The 18390-nt window shown below is 43.2% G+C and overlaps 1 pseudogene; it reads right to left on the bottom strand.

The window, feature by feature from the left end:
• Nucleotides 1-4192: 4192 nt before the first annotated feature.
• On the bottom strand, nt 4193-9620 carry LOC123426129 (annotated as a pseudogene).
• Nucleotides 9621-18390: the final 8770 nt, after the last annotated feature.

Raw genomic sequence — 18390 nt, 5'->3', positions numbered from 1 at the left:
TGGTGGAGAATTACTACGAGAGAGAGAGGTATGGCGCTGCCAACCAATTGTGTGTTGGCTGCCTCTCTCTCGCTCTCTATTTATAGGAGGAATGGGTAGGTAGGGCTCAGCCTTGGTCCCTCCTCCAAGGAGGGTGGGTCGAACAAAGTGGGGAAGAGTCCACCTGCAACAAGGGAGGTGGACACCCTAGGGAGGACTCCTCCTCCACCAAGACCTCCTTCCACCAACCCTTGGGCGCATGGGCCCTTTAGGGGTTGGTTGCTCAGCCCACCAGGGTCTGGTGCACCACCTCTTAGGCCCGTGTGCCCCCACCCCGGGGTGGGTGGGCCCCTCTCGATGGACCCCCGGAACCTTTTCGGCACCCCCGATACAATACCGAAAACACCCGAAACGTTTCCAGAATTTGAATACCACTTTCCTATATATAAATATTTATCTCCGTACCATTTCAGATCTCCTCGTGACGTTCGGGATCTCATCCGGGACTCCAAACAACTTTCGTTCACCAACATATATAACTCAACAATACCAAATCATCACCGAATGTTTAGTGTGCAGACCCTGTGGGTTCGAGAACTATGCAGACATGACTGAGACACCTCTACAGTCAATAACCAATAGCAGGACATGGATGCCCATATTGGTTCCCACATATTCTACGAATATCTATGTGAGTCAAACCAACGATGTCAAGGATCCAGCTAATCCCGTATGCAGTTCACTTTGTCCATCGGTATATTACTTGCCCAAGACTCGATCGTCGGTATCTCCATACATAGTTCAATCTCATTATCGAGAAGTCTCTTTACTCATTCTGCAATACAATATCTCATGACTAACTCCTTACTCACATTGCTTGCAAGCTTGTTCTGATGTTGTATTACCGAGTGGGCCCCGAGATACCTCTTCGTCATAGGGAGTGACAAATTCCAGTCTTGATCCATGCCAACTCCACAGACACCCTCGGAGATAACTGTAGAGCATCTTTATAGTCACCCAATTATGTTGCAATATTTGAGACACACAAGGCATTCCTTTGGTGTTAGTGAGTAGCATGATCTCATGGTCATAGGAACAGATACATTGACATGCATAAAGCAATAGTAGTAAACTGGATACGGTCAAACGCTATGCTTAAGATTTTGGTCTTGTTCATCACATCATTCTCCTAATGATGTGATCCTATTATCAAATGACAACTTATGTATATGGCTAGTAAACCTAGCTATCTTTGATCAACGAGCTAGTCCAGCAGAGGCATAGTAGGGACACTATGTTGTCTATGTACCCACATATGTATATGAGTTTCCAATTAGTACAATTACAACGCGGATAATAAACGATTATCATGAGCAAGGAAATATGATAATAACTACTTTATTATTGCCTCTAGGGCATATTTCCAATAGTCTCCCACTTCTACTAGAGTCAATAATCTAGTATTACATGGTAATGAATCTAACACCCATAGAGTTTTGGTGTTGATCATGTTTTTCTCATGGAATAGGTTTAGTCGAAGGATCTGCAACATTCAGATCTGTATGTACTTCGCAAATGTTTATGTCGTCCTCCTTGATATAATCGCGGATGGTATTGAAGCGACGATTTATATGTCTGGTCCTTTTGTTAAACTTGGTTCCTTGGATAGAGCAATGACACGAGTGTTGTCACAAAACAGGTTCACTGGATCCAGTGCACTGTGCAGAACTATAAAATTCGTCATGAATTGCTTCATCCACACACCTTCTTTCATTGCTTCCAAAGCATCTATGTACTCTTCTTCACATGTAGAATCAGCTACCACACTTTTCTTGAAACTGCACTAGCTTACCGCTCCACCATTTAGAATAAATACGTATCCAGGATGAGACTTAGAGTCATCCGGATCTGTTTCAAAGCTAGCATCGACGTAACCCTTTACAACGAGCTCTTGATCACCTCCATAAACGAGAAACATCTCCCTAGTCCTTTTTAGGTACTTAAGGATATTCTTGACCGGTGTCCAATGTTCCACTCCTAGATCACTTTGAAACCTTCCGGCCATACTTATGGCAAGGCTGACATCTGGTCTTGTGCGCAACATCATGTACATAATATAGCCTATGGCTGAAGCATAGGGGATGACAATCATCTTCTTTCTATCCTCTACTAGTTGAATGCCCGTACGTTGTTACGGGAATATATAACAATATGGCTTGAGTTTAATTGTTTTGTTTCATCCTTCTCTGCTAGTTTTATTTTTTGTTCACACATATCTTATTTCTCATACCCGACTAACAAGATAAAAGTTATTCTTCCTTCTCCTTTTATCTAAGTGCATACTTAGCTTATTTATTTACAAACATTGATTGAACTTTCCTACCATGCATTGAACTAATATATCTTTCCTTGAAATTTTAAAAACTTGTTCACAAACTCCGACGTCTTTTTCCTTCCAGAGTGATCATCATGTTTGTTTCTCCACACCTAAGTCCCACCCAAAAGACAAAAAGATAAAGCATGAGAGTGATCTTCCTCATCATTAGCTATTTCTTTTTCTGGTTGGTCTTCATTTGTGCCTCCAACTTCCGTGTATTGTTGTTTCCTACAAAAAGTGGTTACACATATAGCACACACATTAATATAAACAATCAAGAAATTTCAAAAAAATAGATAATCAAGGACATATAACAATCACAACATGCTGTAACCAACACTTCACAATGTGAACTAATGTGCAAACAAGTTTTCCTCACACTTCACATCAAGAATTCTTGGGTGGGCCGAAGGGGCTGGAATAAATAAATTTAATAATGTAAACATAACATATACAATGATACGCAATAACATGCAAATCTCTACAAACACAGCTCAGAAACAAAACATATTAATCACCCTATGAATTTTGGGCTTTGAATTTTCCATATTAGCTTAGCTCTATGAATTTGCCACATCAATTTCATGAGCTCATATTTTTTTATACCGATGATACTCCATGTATCACTCATGGGCACATCACCATGATTGTTTTATTGTTTGAGGAAAAGAGTAAGGAATGAAGTGGTACAAAAAAGCAAAGCTTATATTAATAGTTCCAGCTTCACACAGAAAGATCTCAGGTATCTGTATATATTAAAACAACATGCCATCATATGTGGGAATGTACAAAAATTCTAAGCATTAATGACTTCGAGTCTCAAGTATGAGTTAGAAGGTCTCTCTTTCCCTCTCTCTAGTTCTAAATATGTACACGAGACATAAAACATCATGTAAATACTCATTCTCCTCATATTTACAGATCTCAAAACTCATGCATGTGTATATTCCTATGAATGAATATATTTTCCATCATCATTCCGTACTGAGTTGGAAAACAAATGACAGTTTGCCAAGAGAAATGTAATTTTCTTCTCTAAATCAAGTCGACGAACGTAAGACAACTATTAGCTTAAAATAATTCATATTATGTTCCATTATACACCATGAATAATCCAAACTTTACATGCATGCAAAATTTTACTTGAGTGGAATAAAGCTACTTCTGTTTGTACACTATTGACAAAAACAACACCAACCTAGAATTAAAATAATAAACAATAACTTAAGAAATGTTTTATGCAAAAGATGTGTACCTCCAAACAAACCAAACAGAATTAAACACCAAGAAGAAAAATCAGGCATCGGCAAGCACATGTGAGGAACCGAGGATACTTACATCGATCTGCAGATAAGCAGACAACTTCTTGGGTCATCTTGGTAGATATGTGTGCACGTACCAGATAGCAAGAAACTCCACAATCATCTCTTCTTTGTTCAAGTAGGACGGAAAAATCCCTCTTCCACCGGCGGCAACGCAGGCAAGCGTCTGCCCAACACCATCCAATCTCAACGCTGGAGGGGAAACAATGGCAGCGCAACCATGTAGGCCTATAGGGCCGCCGCGGCCAACTGAGTCTGTGGGCTTCTCCTTGTACGGCGATGGGGTGTACGGGTGCTGAGGCGGCCATGAGGGCCATGTAGGAGATGCGCTGGGCGACGGGCGACAGAGTGGAAGATGAAACGGATTCCCCTCTCGACCGAGTGGGGAGAAGCGAGGGGAGATCATGGGTGCGCCATGACTCATGAGTTGGAGGGGGTCGGGATAGAGGAGGTTGGGAGAAGTAAGCTTAGTAGCCTTTACAATGAATATCGCTACTTTAGTTTAGACATATCGCTATTTTTTTAGCGAAAATGCCAAATTTCCAATACATATGGTACTGATAAAATGCGAGAAAAACAGATAGAAATGGAAGTTGAACTCTATTAATTAATGCATCTGACTCTGACCCATCTCTTTTTAAATAAACACACTGCAAATTAGCAATCTGGGACATGACGAGTGAGAGAGCAGAATGACATACTGCTGCAATAGATGGAGATGCATCTTCTCCATCAGCTGGGTGGGTAACATCAGCTCCAAAAACTATCGTGGGCACATCTGTCAGAAGGGGTATCCTCTTGTACAAAGCATCTTCAAGTACTGTATTCCGACCTCCGACCTAATCACAGAACAGCATTCATCTCAGCATTCTCTGGTCCTGATTGTCGAGCAGCTAGCAATTTGTTCATACCTTCACATTGATCTTCAAAGAAAGATTTTCAAGGTATTGTTTCCCACCCTTCTAAACATTTTTGGGTAAGCAACACTGAGTTATTACTCCAAGCTCGGTTTCACAGAGCTGTTTTATCTTCCCTGCATTATATGACAGAACCTTGGAATTAAAACTGGTTTTATTTTAAAATAGACAGATATCGGCTAAGATTCAATTTAAAGAAACATACCATAAGAACCACTAACATCAGGTAATATGATGATCAATAATTCAAGCTGCTTCCCTTTTATTCCTTGCTCAGCAAGCACTTGTGCAGAATGCCCATATATGTTTCTGATTGCGGACTCCATAGTGTCCTGACCGTGCGCTTGTGTGATATTCACGCATGGATCCATGTTCATTTCCTAGGTAGGAAGATTTATTCAATAAGTTTATGCGCTAGCAGAAGAAGTTCATTCCAGAAGAAGAAGTTACCATGCCAATGCTATTGCACATGCGAGCCAGATCATGGCAAAACATGCCAACGTCGTTTGGGTTAAGGCGAGATGCGAACGTTAGACATGCCCAATAGTTGATTGATCCTCCATTGACCATTCTGTGGGAAAAACAATGAAATCAACATATTAAAGACTGATGCAGAACACGGATGAAATAGAAGGAAGATATAACATATATCAAAGAAACAAGTAGATACAATCATAGCTACATACCAAGAAATTTAGTAACAGAGACACAAATGTTCTCCACTTATCAATTGGTGCAACATAACATGCCCCAAGACCAAAGTGATATTGATAACACTGAGCATAGCATATGTTGGCGAGAAATGCAATTATGTGACTATAAAGGAAATAGGGTCTAGGGTATAATAATACCTTGTTTATCATGTTCCATTGTCCCACTGAAGGATTACATACTTTTTCCCGTCCAGAGTCATGATATTTAAGCTAACAGGAGAAATAGAGGTCAAATAAATATAGAAATAATGTAAAAACAGTAATGGCAACATTTTTTGTTTAGAAGCAGTTACCCTCGGGGCAGGTAGTACACGAGCATCGACCAATGCAAGTAGGTTCATGACTTTCATGCCAAATTCTTTTGAATAGTCATCATTGCCATAATAATTCCTATTAACAATCTGAGAAAGATAAAAAGATGGGATCAGTCATATATCCTCAAATCAAATGAATACAAAGATGTTGATATAAGAGCAATACAAAACAAATAACTGTACACTTATGCTTTGCTACAAATACGTAGTACATAGTAATGGGAATTAAGGGCTCAAGTTCACCTCTAGAACACTGCTCTCCCGTTGAGCTGGTCTTTCACATGCCATCTTTAGTATGCTTGAAACTTGGCGTTCATTCAACTTCCGAGAATATCTTTGTCCCGTGGTTATGGTGCAAACCTGAAGAAATCATATGTACAGAATAATGATTTAACTACCACAACAAAAGACAAACTTAACGAGTTACAAAATAAGAGCAGTCATAAGCACCTCCATAGGCAAATATATCGGTCTGCTATCAATACCAGCTTGAAGGCAAGGCCAATTGATATATTTCAGAGAGTAATTGTATTGCTTCTTAAAGTACTGGGCAACTGATACGCGCACACCATCTTGATCAAACCTGCAAAATCAAATAATCACTCGACTACATACACGGTAAACAAACACAACTAATTTATTATTTAACATTGTCATAAGAATACATGACAAATGTAACGAAAGTGCATCAAGGAAACATGGCATAAAAGTGAGCATATACATTAATTCCTTCAGCGGAGCACAGGATATGCTAGTGATCTTATAGCGTATGGTTTTATCCTTCCGATGAGTGGCATCAACCCGGACACCTCTAAGGGCTTTCTTCAACTATAATGCAAAAAATAATAAATAATGCAACAATTAGTTTCGTAGGGAGAAAAATAATAGAATAGTTAAAGAGAACAATATATTGTCATCTTTCATACCTTAATACGATCCCGATCAATCAAGGGCCTTGAAGCATCACGGATATTAAGATATTCGAAAGCAAAATCCATCACTTCTTGGGCCTTATAAAATGTCGTTGCAGAAATATCTGAGAACATAAAATCGAATGACAAATATTAATTACAGGATTTTATTATAGGAGTCTAAAAACAGTGGAACGCGGGAGTTTTCAGGTCAGCAGACCACATTTAGGTACAGCCGTACTGATATTTAGTGACAAACCCATCTATGTGAGGCGAAGGCTTTGGTAATAACCCCTCCAGCATTCAACACCGTTGCCAATTGCGCCACCATGTCCAAATGACTGAGAGAAGAACGATCTAGAGATCGATACGTACCTGTTTCAATTTAAATAAGACACAAAGAAAATTTGGAATTACAAATATATGGAACGAAAACAGGGGAACTCAGACTATGAACTTTTTTGCTCCACATCAAGAACGTTAAATGGATTACTTTGCTGTTGGGCACTCCCTCAAGGCGATATCGAGAGCTTGGATTGTGTCTTGCGGCAACTCTCTGTTTCTACCAGCCAAAAACTGTCGAAGGCTGTACATATCCAGATTTGAAGCAAGCTTTACAGTCACCTCGTATTCCTCCTCGCTAAAAGAGAAGAACCAGTACTCTAAAAATCATTACATGAACAAGAAGATTTATTACCAAAAGGAAAGCTGAAATGTTTTGGTGGTACCGTTGATTCCCTTTTGCGGCATTAGCAAGTTTGACGACGAATACTTTGTTCTTGAATGGCAGTGCACCAGCGGTATACAGGCTCTTCCTTCCATCATAGGCAGGCAGCCTACCATCCAAGTGTTCCTTGTACAGTTTAATGAGTTGGTTGATTATTGATCTGTTCCATCCACGAGACCTAGTTTCCGGATCTATCGCCACCTGCCCATCAGGAAGATGCATGATTATCACACTGAAAATTAACCATGATGATCATGTGCTTGCAGAAATTATATATTCAGAGACTTAAATTTGAAGATAAAACCTCAAAATTTGCATGGTTCAAAAGGCAAATCTAAATTTTTACATTAAATTTGTCAATATAAGTTGCCTAGCTATCTGTTTGTTTATTTTACTAACATTTGAATTAGCTTTTGACATCAACATGTGTTTGGTCCTATATATCTTTTGATCCAGATCCACTTGATGATGGTTCAAAATACAACTTATGACGAATTAAATCCACTTGATGATGCATCTCGATCGAAAAAATGCACAGATTATTTACGACAATGGAACGAAAAGCATGCAACATTGCGGGTTCAAAGATAATCTTACGTCATAGTGGTAGATCTCCTTGTCGGCGACCTGCACGAGGAAATGGTTGGCGCGGACGCGGCACCTCCTCCCGATGGTCCCGAACCCCGGCCTCGCCGGGAACTTCTCAGCCTTGCTCGACACCGGCGACAGATTCCCCGGCACCGCCAGCACCCGTTGCTCCAAAACAACACAACTATTGAAAAGGCTAGGGGATTATTATTAAAAGTAGGTGCATGTAATCCACATTATCCTACAGTTAAAGTAGCAGCATATCTGATTGTTTAATCTAATGGCTGGTATCTGGAGGAGAGAAGTATACATTTGTAATATGTTGACTCTATGACAACTTTAATCACCATTAGAAACAATCCTGATTGGAAATTTCTAAAAAGAAATCCAAGCTGTAGCAGACTGATATTATGAATCTAAATGGTTAGAAATTTAATGCAATTGCACCAGCACTAATATGAATATATCAACATATGAATGCGAAATGGTCTTGCAAAAAATAGAACAAAGTTTCCATGATAAGAAACTCACCTGCCCATCAGGAGTTGCTCTAGACCAATATAGGTAAAAAGAACAAGAACTTTCCATCAGGAGTTATTCTAGGCCAGCATGATCTGCACACTGTCAGATGAAGAATTGACATCTCCAGACAACAACTCCACACATTTATAACAAGTATATTGCAAGGCCACAGGAATAAACAAAAAATGAAAATGCATTGACACTTGAGGGCTAATATCCTACCATTATATTATGAATATCAGTATTAACAAATTCTCATTCCATGAATAGAGTGTAAACAACTGAGAACTCACGGCATTTAGTTAGTCAGATCGAGTACTAATGAGAACTTGCTTGGGTGCTCCACAATTTCCTTGCCGAAACCATATTTTCTCTAGTAGAAACCAAATTGCTAGAAATTTATTTATCAAAGCATAATATTTTTTTTTTGCAAGTTATAAAAGCATAATATAACTGAAAGAAGTTGCAATACTTGATTTCAAATCTCGCTAATTTCTCCTAACCACCATATCACTCCTCTCCGACTTCAGTTTTACAAATAACTTGCTCAATATAACATGCTTCTACAAAATATAAAGGCTCTAGTTAATATATAATACAGTATATGTTATTAATCTTCAAAAGATATTGTAAATTTTACAACAACAATGACGACTCTGCATGCACATTCCACAAACGTTTTTATATTGGATCCAACAGTTAAAAATAAAAGTAGACCTCAGTAATGTTTGTGGCTGCTGGATACTTGTCGATAAAATGTACTTCTGAGCAAGGTGACTTTTTTTGTTGGGCTGGGAACGTATCACAGGCAACAAACAATTGATCCAACACCTACCGTGCATGCCATGCCACAGCTAGAGTAACTTGGACGAGTGATTAACCAAGATATTGGAACGACGCACCAGTGAAGACATGCATGGGCAGATCCTGATAGCGCCAAGGATTCTGCGCCGGCATTGCCGTGTGTACTGCAGCCAACGTCGGTCTCGCCTTCATCACTGTCGACGTGCTTGAGGGCTGCTAGGTCACCGGTTCCACCCTCTCCTCTCGCTCCTGTGTGGGACCCCCAGGACGCCGATCTTGTTGATGTCCGGCCGGGACGGCGTCCATGGATAGGCGAGCTCGCACGCGATGCATTTGTCTGGGTCGGTGTCGCCGTGCTGGGCACCACCATGTTCTCTGCCAGGAATGGCATCTTGGGTGGCGGGTTCATTGTCGTGTTCCCTAATGGGTGCGGCTTGAGAAAACATCACCGCGGCTGCTCCCACACCGGGCACCAGCGACCCCAACCGCTGCGGCAACCCGCAAGGCGAGCTGCTACGCGGGTGGCGGTGAAGGGCGGGTCGTAGCCGTCGGAGGAGCAGGTGACCATCCTCCAGCTGGAGGGGAGAAGGTACTTGCCGAAGCGCTCCACCACAAACGCCTTCTTCTCCGGGATGATGCTCAGGCCCAGGTTCGTCGGGGTCGGCGACGGGTCGTAGAAGCACGACACATGGTCCACTCCCTCGCGGTACCACCGCCGTTGCAGAAGCGCCACCGTCGCGACTGCGGGGTTGGCGGTGGAGGCGGCGGAGCGGAGGAGGTGGTCGGGGACGGCGCTGCGCGCAAGCATCTGGGTCGGCTGCGATCTTGCAGCAGCGCCGCCGTCACGACTGCGGGGTTGGCGGTGGCGGCGGCGGAGCGGAGGAGGTGGCCGGGGACGGTGCTGCGTGCAAGCATCCGGGTCGGCTGCGATGTTGCAGCAGCGCTGCCGTCGCGACTGCGGGGTTGGCGGTGGCGGCGGCGGAGCGGAGGAGGTGGTCGGGGACGGCGCTGCGCGCAAGCATCCGGGTCGCCGTCGACATCGCCGCCGACATCGCCGCCGACTGCAGGGTTGGGGGAGACCACTGAGGCCGGCGACGGTGATATGACGCTGCGGTCAACACGCGAGAGAGGAGGGGATCGTGAGAGCGTGGGGGGAGGCAGGTGCGTTTGTGGATCGCGCTTTTTTGCCTTTTGACGGGTTGGGTGGACGTGGGTGGGTCTGAGCGACGGGGGATGGATCGCCAGGTGGTGCGTGCGTAGGTTTTAGTGGGTTTTTTTAAAACCATTATATTTGGCTGTGCTAGCGACGTTTTTTTGACTGGTTTATGAAGGGATTAAAAAAATTGGTGGAAGGATGAAAAGGGGGACGAGCTAACAAGAGGTCGAACCATCGCTCTGGTTGAACCATCACGACGACACATCCCCCTTTAATAGTAGAGATAGTTGCTAGACATTGAGTCTTACTCAACTTCACACCTTATAGGACAGGCAAGAACCCCTTCTTGGACTAATCCATTTTGAACTTCTTGAAAACCTTATCAAGGTATGTGCTCTGTGAAAGTCCAATTAAGCGTCTCGATCTGTCCCTATAGATATTTATGCCTAATATGTAAGCAACTTCTCCGAGTTCTTTCATTGAAAAAATCTTGTTCAAATATATCTTCATGCTTTGCAAAAGTTCTATATTATTTCCAATCAGCAATATGGCATCCACATATAATATTAGAAACGCTATAGAGCTCCCACTCACTTTCTTGTCAATACAAGCTTCTCCAAAAACTTGTATAAACCCAAACTCTTTGATCACCTCATCAAAGCAAAGATTCCAACTCCGAGATGCTTGCACTAGTCCATAAATGGATCGGTGGAGCTTGCTTACTTTGTCAGCATTCTCTGGATCGACAAAACCTTCTGGTTGCATCATATACAACTCTTCCTTAAGGAAACCATTAAGGAACGCTGTTTTTACATCCATCTGCTAAATTTCATAATCGGAAAATACACCTATTGATAACATGATTATGACGGACTTAAGCATTGCTATGAGTTAGAAAGTTTCATCGTAGTCAACTCCTTGAACTTGTGAAAACCCCTTTGCAACAAGTCGAGCTTTATAGACGGTGACATTACCGTTCGCGTTCGTCTTCCTCTTAAAGATCCATTTGTTCTGAATAGCCTTTGGACCTTTAGGTAATACTTCCAAAGTCGATATTTTGTTTTCATACATGGATCCTATCTCGGATTACATGGCCTCTAGACATTTGTTGGAATTCGGGCCCACCATCACTTCTCCATAGCTCGTAGGCTCATTGTTATCCAACAAAATGACTTCTGAGACGTGATTACCATACCACTCACGAGCAATACGTGTCCTTGTCGACCTACGAGGCTCGGCAGTAACTTGATCTGAAGCTTCATGATCAGCACAATCAGCTTCCTGTTCAACTCGTGTAGGCGCCACATGAATACTTTCATGTGCCCTGCTACTCTCTAGTTGAAGTGATGGTTCAATAACCTCATCAAGTTCCACCACCCTCCCACTCAATTCTTTCAAGAGAAACTCTTTCTCGATAAAGGATCTGTTCTTAGCAACAAACACTTTGCCCTCAGATATGAGATAGAAGGTATACCCAACTTTTTTCCTTTAGGTATCCTATGAAGGCGCACTTATCCGCTTTGGGTTCGAGCTTATTAGGCCGAAGTATTTTTACACAAGCATCGCAGCCCCAAACTTTAAGAAACGACAATTTAGGTTTCTTGCCAAACCATAATTAATACGGTGCCATCTCAATGGATTTTGATGGTGCCATATTTAAAGTGAATGTGGCTGTCTCAAATGCGTAAACCCAAAACGATAGTGGCATATCGGTAAGAGAGATCATATAACGTAGCATATCTAATAAGGTACGATTACGATGTTCGAACACACCATTACGCTGTGGTGTGCCAGGTGGCGTGAGCTGTGAAACTATTCCACATTGACTTAAGTGCATGCCAAACTAATAATTCAGATATTCTCCTCCTCGATCAGATCGTGAGAACTTAATCTTCTTGTTACGATGATTATCAACTTCACTCTGAAATTGCTTGAACTTTTCAAAGGTTTCAGGTGAGAAAGTAATGATATCCATTGCATGCCTCAATACTCATTGGACCGCACACATCAGTATGCATGATCTCCAAGAAGTCACTTCCCCGTTCCATTGTTCCGAAAAACAGGGTTTTAGTCATCTTGCCCATGAGGCATGGTTCACATGTGTCAAGTGATTCAAAAGCAAGTGACTCCAAAAGTCCATCGACATGGAGCTTCTTCATGCGTTTTACACCAATATGACCTAAGCGGTAGTGCCACAAGAAAGTGGTACTATCATTATGCACTCTACATCTTTTGGCATTAATGTTATAAATATGTGTATTATTATGATCGAGATTCAACAAGAATAAACCATTCACATTGGGTGCATGACCCTAAAAGATATTACTCATATAAATAGAACAGCCATTATTCTCTCATTTAAATGAGTAACCGTCTCGCATAAACAAGATCCAGTTATAATGTTCATGCTCAACACACGCACCAAATAACAATTATTTTGGTTCATAACTAATCCTGATGGTAATCAGAGAGCGAGCATGCCGACGGCGATCACATCAACCTTGGAACCATTTGCCACGTGCATCGTCACTTTGTCCTTTGCGAGCCTCCGCTTATTCTATAGTTCTTGTTTAGAGTTACAAATATGAGCAACCGAACCAGTATCAAATACCCAGGCACTACAATGAGAGCTAGTAATACTACAGGAATCAGACTCTTTGCTGTTTGCCATAGCAGACGACAAAGGGGTGTTCCACGGACGACAAAGGCCTTTGCCGTCAGCTTCCTGTTGGCAAAGTTTCTGCGACAACTTTCGACGGCAAAGTACCTTCTTTGTTGTGTGCCACCACAAAGAGGACGACAAAGACCTTTGTAATCAGCCATCTGTCGAAGCAGACGTCAAAGACCTGTACACGGCAGACGACAGACAACAACTCCGTTAGGTGGCTAACGAAGCATTTGTCGTCTGCCTCTTTTCAAAATATTTGTCGTCTGCCTCTTTCACAGTCTTTGCCGTCTTCCTCCTCAATATCCTTGTCGTCTTATTGTTTGCATGGCTTTGCCGTCTACCTCTCTCACTATCTTTGCCGTCTGCCTATTTCACAGTCTTCGCCGTCTGCCTCCTCAATATCGTTGTCGTCTTATTGTTTGCATGGCTTTGTCGTCTGCCTCTCTCACTTTCTTCGTCGTCTGCCGCTTTCACTGTCTTTGTCGTCTGCCTTCAAAGGTAGCAGACGGCAAAGTAACCATATGGGCCAGCCCCCTGTTGCCCCTGGTTGCACGGTTGGCTACCACGTGGCCTCTTTGTCGTCTGCTACCTGATGCCAAAGGCCTTTGCCATCAGCTGGCAGACGGCAAAGAGCCCATATTGTCACAGTTTTGTTTGTTTTATGTTATTTCGCAGCACACACACACACACACACACACACACACACACATATATATATATATGTATATATTTCACAGCACATATATGATATATAGTTCACAGAACACATATATAGTTCACAACACATATGTAATATACATATAAAGTTCATCAATGCCATTTGTTCATCAGTCGCAGCCCATATATCGAAAGAACCAACATACAATGTTTTACACTGTTCATCCATATATACATACAAGGATCAGAAGAAGAAGAAGAAGGAGGAGGAGGAGGGGGAGGGGAAGAAGGAGAAGAAGAAGAAGAAGAAGAAAATAAGAAGAGAAGAAGGAGGAGGAGAAGGAGTAGAAGGAGAAGAAGGATCTTCTCCTCCTTCTCCTCCTTCTTCTCCTGATCCTTCTTCTCCTTCTACTCCTTCTACTCCTTCTCCTCCTTCTTCTCCTCCTTCTTCTTCTCCTTCTTCTTCTTTTCTTCTCTTCTTCTTCTTCTTCTTCATTCTTTTCATTTTTTCCTCTTTATTATCCTATTCTCCTCTTCTTGGAGCTAAATTAGCTAATTATGTCATTTTGGAGCTAAATTAGCTAAGTATGTCTTCTTGGAGCTAAACTAGCTAATCATGTCATTTTGGAGCTAAATCAGCTAATTATGTCATTGTTGGGGAAAATAAGCTAAGGAGAAGATGAAAGAGGAGAAGAAAGAGGAGGAGAAGGAGAAGAATAAGAAGGAGGAGGAGGAGAGGAAAAGGATATGCCATTTAGGGGGAAAAGCTTATTATATCATTTAGGAGGAAGATACACTAAGTTATGAGCTAACAAAGGTTATTGTGATGTTTTTTATGTAACTAAGCTAATTATGTCATTTTGGAGCTAAAGTAGCTAATTATGTCATTTTAGAGCAAAATTAGCTAATTATGTCATTTCGGAGGATAATTAGCTAAGTATGTCTTTGTTGGAAAAATAAGCTAAGGAGAAGAAGAAAGAGGAGAAATTAGCTAATTACGTCATTTTGGAGCTAAATTAGCTAATTATGTCATAAATGAACTCGAGAAAACTTACCGTCGTGGTCATCTAGGAGAAGCACTAGTGTTTCTCGGGCCGGTTGCGTTTGGAGATGGTTGCCCTCGAGAAGGGTCGTGCGATGCCGCTCGGGAGTTATTCTGCAGAAAAGATATTTTGCAATGTATTGTTAGCATGACGACACTCAAATGTTAATACTAGTTTATAATGACCATTGAAATGGAACTCCCCGTGCCAATCACAGAAAAGACAGGCATCGGCAGAGGGGGCTGATCGGTCTTCTCGCACATAGACTGCACATTTGGTTTTGAAGAGTCGATCGTATTAGTTACTAATGAAACCGACATTACACGCATGGTTTGGCTAATGTGAAACAAGAACTTACCACAATAAGCTCGTACATGGCGAGGTGACCCGCCTCATTCCAGGTCCTCTCCTCCTCCAACAACCGAGTCGTGTTCCGGTCCCTCCCCTCAAGAGCATCCTCAAGAGCAGCCTGGTTTGCAACTCTCTCTTTCTCAAGAGCAGCCTGGTTTGCCGCTCTCTCTTTCTGAAGAGCAGCCTGCAACACCATTCCTCGTTCCCACTATAATGATCGATGGCCACACACACAATGAAATTGATGAATGTTCTCGGAGTCTGTACAACTAACCTCGATGGCGAGATCGACTGGCCGTGGACGAGGTGTTATCTATGGACAGGAGCTCGACTGACACGCCTTGATCTCCAGGAGAGTGAGTGGACAACGTATTATCCCATCTCCAATGGCTATCGAGCCATGGGGCCTCTCGCCTTCAGATAACATCACCAGCTCTGGATCCAAAGGTTCTTGGCTCGGGTTAAAGTCCTCCCCTTTCCTAGCCTTCCCCACGTCCCTGTATTTCACGAGCTTGTGGTGGGAGGAGATGTTGGTGAACATCTCTGGATGATCCAGGTCAGACTCAGAGAATGCCTTGGCCTTCTTGTAGGAGGCAGTATGGGCCATGCCATAAAGGTCGTACAACTCTGGCACCTCCGTCTTATTGTGGTGCGCCTAAAAGAGAGGAACAAAGTATTAGTAAAGGGCTCAAGCTAGCATGAAGAATTAATTGCATGAATAAGGAAGCAAACCACGTACCCAGTTTCGTCTGAACTGAATTAAGTTGGTGCTGCCTTGATGGTGTGGCACACCAACCATTTGGGCACACAGCTCCTTCGCGTTGTCGTGGACGGCTCGCCAGTTGCCTGTGCACCACTCATCCAACAATGCCTCACAACAATCCATCTTATCTGCACACCATCTCGGGGGCACCTATAAGTTAGTAAAAAGAATTTTGAGCGCTACGCCTATGAATCAAATCAAGAAAACTACATACAAGGCCTTAAGAATAGGTAATTACCTTCATGTAGTGCTCCTTCTTCAAATACTTTCCGCAGCAGTCCTTCTTGTCCTTCTTAACACCACGCGTGGCGTAGTAGTCTCAAATAGCCCATGGCCGAGCCTCGTGGTGCAAGAACATTGGCCGCCGCCTCCTCATATCCCTCCTCACACCTTTAGAAGGTCTGCAATCAAATGAGACAACACCGATTAGTACAACAATTAGCAATATTCTTAATTTTAGATTGTATAAAAGGAGAATTTACCCACAAGGTGTTGATCACCATCTCCGACCTCGTGTGGCACAAGACAACATCTATAATCTCCTCCGGCGGGGCCTGCGCAGCCTAGTAGTGCTCCCAGATAAATCCTAGTGTAGGAACCTGACCCTCACCGGGCAACGTGACAAACCCCGGGAAATTTGTCTCGCAAAGCACACCAAGGACCGTGTTCGGCTTGCGGACTCCAAGGGGGTGTATCCAACCCTTGCAGTATGACAAGGTCAACGCATTACATATTTGAAGAAACTTGAAGGCAAAAGGTAAAACAAATAGTAAATGCACTTCCCTTTCCCCTTCAGGCTTAATCCCCGGCCTCTGCTCGTAGGTCGCCGGAACGACCGGGAGACGTGTACTACCACGCTTGTACACGGTGACCCCGGCCACCACGTCGCCCTCACTATCCGTAGACTCATCCCCGCCACCAACAGAATGGCCACCCGACCCCTCGGACCGATCCGGCCAGGCACCCCATCCGGATGTCTCCACATTAGCCGAAGCCTCTGTGGCGGGAGTCTCCTGGGACGTAGCCTCATGAACCGGAGTCTCATGGGACGAATGCCCGTTGACCCCAGGCTCCTAGACCGGAGTCTCATGGGCCGAATGCTTGTCGACCCGAGGCTCCTGGACCAGAGTCCCTGTAGCATCCATCGCAAACGGGTCCACCATAGTGGTCGTGTGCTCGGGTGAATGAGCTGGTGGTGCTGGCGAGGACGATGTAGCAGTCCGCTTCCTCTCCCGCGGCCACATCCTGCACCTTTCCCCATCTTCCTTGCCCGACCTCCTCTTGAAGTGGGCAACGCCGCCGACGAAGAAGCACCCACGGGTGGTGTCGTCAGACTGTCCGCCAAGGCTCTAGTAGAGATAGGGGTGGAATGGAAGTACCACCCCTCGCGTGCGCCGTCGATGAAGAAGAACCCGCCGAGCGATCTGGACCCACGCCGACCATCTTTCAACACCTGCCATGATAAAGAGTAAAATAAATTAGTACAACATAAAAAAATTGAATACCTGACATGAATAATAATACGTATATATAATTTAAGTTGGGATGCATACACATTAATAATACTCTGAATCAATAAATGTGTAATCATCATCACTATCATGTGTGTCGTCATGAATGACGTGCTCATCGGGTTCAACGGCGTGTCATCATGAATGACGTGCTCATCGGGTCAAGCATTGACAGGTCATCCGCAGCAGTAACCTCTTCTATTCCGGCTCTGCTTGTTCCAGCTCAGGGGTGAAGTCGGATTCATTGTCGCTGTCTACTTCCATGTTCTGGGGTGAAGCATGGCGGTTCTTGTAACGTTTCTTGGAAGAATTCTTCGTCATATGTGTCATGGTTAATGTGAGGTTCATAATCGTCTTCATCTGGCGGAGGTGGTCTAACACATGGCGGCAATTCAAAAACAACATACCAACCATTCAGATTCTTACCAGTTTGGCATGCCCACGGTAGATAGAAAACTTGGGTCACGTGTTGAGCCGTAATATAGACATCGGGAACATCTAAATGGGTGCTTGGATTGATTTCGACTAGCCCTATATATTCATGAGTCCTTCTAGTCTCCTTCGGCTGGAGCCAATAACATTTGAAGACTACGACGTTCGGTGGGTTTTCACCATAGAATTGAAGTTCATAAATTGCTTCAACTCTTCCATAATACTCGATACCACCTTCGCCGATAGCAGAGACACAACAATTTGTAGATTTTCGGTCCGACATAGATAGCTCTTTGCCAAAGGTACGAAAGTGATACCCGTTGATGTTATATTTCTCAAATGAACAAACCTTATAGTCAAAACCATTAGCGGCTTGTCTCAATTCGGCGTCCATAGACTCTGAATTAGCATACAAGTTTAATACGAAATGATTGTTGCATTAGCCGCAAGTTAGACCAAGGAATGAAATGGTCCATTATTGATAATTACCGTTTGTTTGAACCAAGAGATGAAACCGGGATAGCCGCCTCCATGCTTTGCCAGAAGCTCATACTCTTCGACGGAATCATTTTGGATCACCGCTCCATCCAAGAATTTGGCGACGTATCGACTCTATTAAATATCCGGGAATAGGA

Source organism: Hordeum vulgare, chromosome 2H, assembly GCF_904849725.1.
Source record: "Hordeum vulgare subsp. vulgare chromosome 2H, MorexV3_pseudomolecules_assembly, whole genome shotgun sequence".
NCBI classification, from domain to species: domain Eukaryota; kingdom Viridiplantae; phylum Streptophyta; class Magnoliopsida; order Poales; family Poaceae; genus Hordeum; species Hordeum vulgare.
The sequence above is the reverse complement of the archived record's forward strand: the minus strand, read 5'-3'. Positions and strand labels throughout refer to the sequence as shown.